Consider the following 4,839-nt stretch of genomic DNA (forward strand, 5'->3'; position numbering starts at 1 on the left):
TGATTGGCCTGCTCTCAGTAACCTTTCAGGACCGACAAACAAGGGATACCACGCATGCACGCACTGTTTAGCTGACACCGAAAGTATATACCTGGACAAATGCAGGAAGAATATGTACCTGGGCCATCGTCGATTTCTTCCGACCAACCATCATTGTCGAAAGAAAGGCAAGCATTTCAAAGGCGAGGCAGATCACCGGAAGAAGCCCGCCATGCGTACCGGTGATCACGTACTTTCTATGGTCAATGATTTACACGTAATCTTTGGAAAGGGTCCCAGTGGACTATCTGTTCCGAATGACGCCGAGGGACGCACACCCATGTGGAAGAAGAAATCCATGTTTTGGGAACTACCCTACTGAAAAGACCTAGAGGTTCGCTCTTCAATCGACGTGATACACGTGACGAAGAACCTTTGCGTGAACCTGCTAGGCTTCTTGGGCGTGTATGGGAAGACAAAAGATACACCGGAGGCACCGGAGGACCTGCAACGTTTGCACGAAAAAGATGGCATGCCACCAAAGCAGTATGAAGGTCCTGCCAGCTACGCTCTTACCAAAGAAGAAAAGGAAATCTTCTTTGAATGCCTGCTCAGTATGAAGGTCCCGTCTACCTTCTCGTTGAATATAAAGGGAATAATAAATATGGCCGATAAAAAGTTTCAGAACATAAAGTATCATGACGGCCACGTGATTATGACGCAACTGCTTCCGGTTGCATTGATGGGGCTTCTACTGAAAAACGTTCGATTGGCCATTGTGAAGCTATGTGCATTCCTCAATGCAATCTCTCAGAAGGTGATCGATCCAGAAGTCCTAACAAGGCTAAGGAGTGATGCGGCACAATGTCTTGTCAGTTTTGAGCTGATGTTCCCACCATCCTTCTTCAATATCATGACGCACGTCCTAGTTCATCTAGTCGACGAGATTTTCATTCTGGGCCCTGTATTTCTACACAATGTGTTCCCCTTTGAGAGGTTCATGGGAGTGCTAAAGAAATATGTCTGTAACCGCGCTAGGCCAGAAGGAAGCATCTCCATGGGACATCAAACAGATGATGTCATTGGGTTTTGTGTTGACTTCATTTCTGGCCTTAAGAAGATTGGTCTCCCTCAATCGCGGTATGAGGGGAGACTGACTGGAAAAGACACGCTTGGAGGAGACTCAATTTAAAGACATTAAAACTGAGCACTTTTATAGCCCTCTGGCCGTCCGATCATTAGTTTTAAGCATTTTCGGCCGTCAGATTAGCTATGGATCGCACCTAATCTTCTTTCGTTCGCTAATACTGATCGTTGATCTTTCTGGGCCGTTGCTCCGTTAACTTTTTTAGACGTTCTGGGTTAAATTGGGCCAAGTGGGCTGTACCAGTCTCCCCACATGAAGCATGTCGACAGCTTCACCAACCCTTGACGTGGTGGCTCAACGACGGGCGACCGATGCGGGAGCAACGACCATGCTAGGGTTTGATCGACGCGACGTAGGCACCTCGCGGGGCGACTACACTGATCCGCTTGGCTGCCTCAGTCAGGTCTGTTGCACGGCCGCACGAAAACATGGAGATCCCAGACCAACCAGCTAGCCTCTCGGTGCGATGTGACGGTGGGGCGGGGGCACTGAATTGCCCCCTGTCGATTCATCTTTGTTCGGCGGCGATTCCGGAAGTAGTAAATCACAGTTGAAGTCATTGATGGTAATCGATGCGCATCACTCACAAATAATTGTAGGTCAGTTACACTTCCGATTCATGTTCCTTCTTTAGTCAATGCACTCATATAACTCCACCGCCTAGCTTCTCCTTCCTCGTTCCTCTCCTTCCTTCAGCAAAAAAAACTCTTCGTCGGGCAGTGTCCCCTCCTTCCTACCTATACTCTCTCTCTCTCTCTCTCCCAATTTTGCATGGAATTATAGATTTTTTACATGCTTTTCACAAATGAATGCAGGTTATGTAACTCGGTCGATTGGACCTAGGTTCACTTGGTTGGTTGATTTTTCTACATTGGAAGGTGTGGCGCTGCTTTCACCTTTATTGATTTGTTGCCTAACGGTACTATACTTGAATGCTAACTTTCTTGGAATTGTTATGTTCGTAGCCGTGATAGCCTAGCGTAAGTTGCTTGCTTATTTATTTTCTTGTTGTCTTGTTTATTTGTTTGCTTGTAGTTAGTGCAGTTCTTTTTTCACGGTTTGCTAGTGGCCGCAATAACCTATTTTTTAAAACTAGGCCACAATAACCATGGGCTGCATGTTTACTGCAGTGACCATGGGCCTCCTACGGGCCGTAGAAACAATGGGCCTTCTACGGGCCATAGAAACAATGGGCCTTCTACAAGCCATAGAAACAACGGGCCTTCTACGGGCCGTAGAAACAATGGGCCTTCTACGGGCCGTAGCATCAATGGGCCTTCTACGGGCCGTATATGATCGATTGGCCAAACATGGGCCAATAACGGACCACATTATGGGCCGTATACAGGCTAGAGCTGGAATCGTCCGTTCATGGGCCGACCATAACGGGCCATCGTTAATCGGCCGTATTTGATGACGCTATGAAAAAGGCCCAACGGTTAACGGGCCACAAACGGGCCGACTATAACCACAGGCTGAATTTGGCCCACAAGCAGAAAAGGCCAATAACGGGCCGTAGGTAACTGAAGCCTGGAAATGAGCCCAAGAATAAATGGGCCCTGAGAAGGCCGAAAGATAACACGGGCTGAAAACGGCCCAATGGAATAATGAGTCGTTAATGGGTATAAAGCAATACACTGTTCATTACGGGCCAGTTTCACCACGGGCCATTAATGAGCCAAGAGTTACAAAGGGCCTCATATGGGCCAAAAGACGTCATGGGCCATACATGGGCCGAAAGTTACAACAGGCTGGAATCATATTGGACGGCCCAGATGACGCTACTGGGCCTAATTCGGATAGGCCGTAACGGGCCATGAGTTAGCGGGCCGTAAATGGGCTATATACGAACATGTCGTTAACAGGCTTTCCGTGGGCTGGCCCTCTACCTTTTGACCAAGTCAAACGTGCCGGCCTTTTCACCGGAATGGGCCTCCGTTGGGCCATGCCACGTGTCGACGTATCATAGGCGCCTCCGGTCCAATGAGTGGATGACATCTGTCCCAACGGTGAGCCGACACGTGGTTCCTCTGGCCAATGAGAATTTTACATGTGGAAATCCCCATTGGTTCGGGCTGGTAACGGGTTATCGGATCCAAAACTGGACCCGATAGCGACCCGTTACGGTGGATGCCACGTGTCGATTATCCTTGACGAAAGCACTTCCATGACGCGCCATTTATCGTCATGGAAGGGGACACTTCCATGATGATAATTTTGGTAATGTCATGGAACACTTCTATGACAGCGTAGGTATGACTATCTTGATTCTGTCATAATATCGTCATGGATGTACATGCATGATAGAAAACGTGACCTACTGTGACAAACACGTATCATCACGGAAGTGTATTTTTTGTAGTGCAATAATACCTATTTCCTTGTTATAATATCATCTGGTACCGCTAAATTGATCCATTGCAATCGTGGTTCCGACCATATTTTCTCCTTGATCCCATTTCTCAGACAAGTTAAAGCACGTGTCTTTTGCAGATCAATACATCTCCGCAACCTCTATTTTGATCTTCCTCGAGTATTACCCTCCGGTATCTCGAGAATGTCAAAGAACTGTGTTGCTTCCTATGAGTCTTCATCTAGTAATATGTAGGGACGGGCATTCTTGGTCTCAAGCACACTACACAGTTCTACAGAACTCTACCTTGGTGACCCCGTATGTCAATGAACACAAGAACAGTCTGCGCTCCAAACACCCGGAGCAGTGTGACGACTGGATTACATGTGAACACATCAGGACTTTCGGCAGTTGGTTGGAAACACGTCTCAGAGGTGACAACACTGTTTCTGATGAGCTGTACTCGTTGTCCAGGGGACCATGTTCGACTATATTGACTTACAAAGGATACGAGATAAATGGGAATACATTTTACACGATCGCCCAAGATCAAAAGAGCACCAACCAAAACAGCGGTGTCCGCTTTGATGCAGCAACCGATAGGGAAAAGGACACACATATTATGGTTACATAGTGGACATATAGGAACTTGACTACGGACATGATTTTAAGGTCCCTTTGTTTAAGTGCAAATGGGTCAATCTGTCAGGGGGCGGGGTACAGGTAGACCCACATTACGGAATGACAACAGTGGATCTGAATAATCTTGGGTACACAGACGAACCATTCGTCCTAGCCAATGATGTGGCACATGTTTTCTATGTGAAGGACATGTCTACCAAACCGAGAAAAAGGAAAGATAAGGAAGCGAATACATCATACGATGAGCCAAAGCGCCACACAGTTCTTTCAGGAAAAAGAGACATCATGGGATTGGAGGGCAAGACAGACATGTCTGAAGATTATGAAAAGTTTCATGAAATTCATCCCTTCAAAGTCAAGGCTGACCCAAGCACCCTGTTAAGCGATGAAGAATACCCATGGTTACGGCGCAATAAGCAAAGGACACAAGCAAAGAAAAAGTGAAGACTTTCTCTCCACAACTATTATGATGATGCTTTTGATCTAGAATATCATTGTAGTTACATGTGAAGAAATGAAATGCATGTTGTAACAGACGAGTTTCCATATGAAACCCTGATACCTCGAAACAGATTGTCCGTTTTGTACACGAAGTGCATCCAGTTTTTGCCGTAACCCTCTCAACTTTTTAGCACATGCTATGTGGGTGAAATGATGATACCATGCCAACTTTCAACCTTTTCAGAGTTCATTTGTAGTGATTTTCATTTTCAGGGTC

This window comes from Aegilops tauschii, chromosome 7, assembly GCF_002575655.3.
Source record: "Aegilops tauschii subsp. strangulata cultivar AL8/78 chromosome 7, Aet v6.0, whole genome shotgun sequence".
NCBI classification, from domain to species: domain Eukaryota; kingdom Viridiplantae; phylum Streptophyta; class Magnoliopsida; order Poales; family Poaceae; genus Aegilops; species Aegilops tauschii.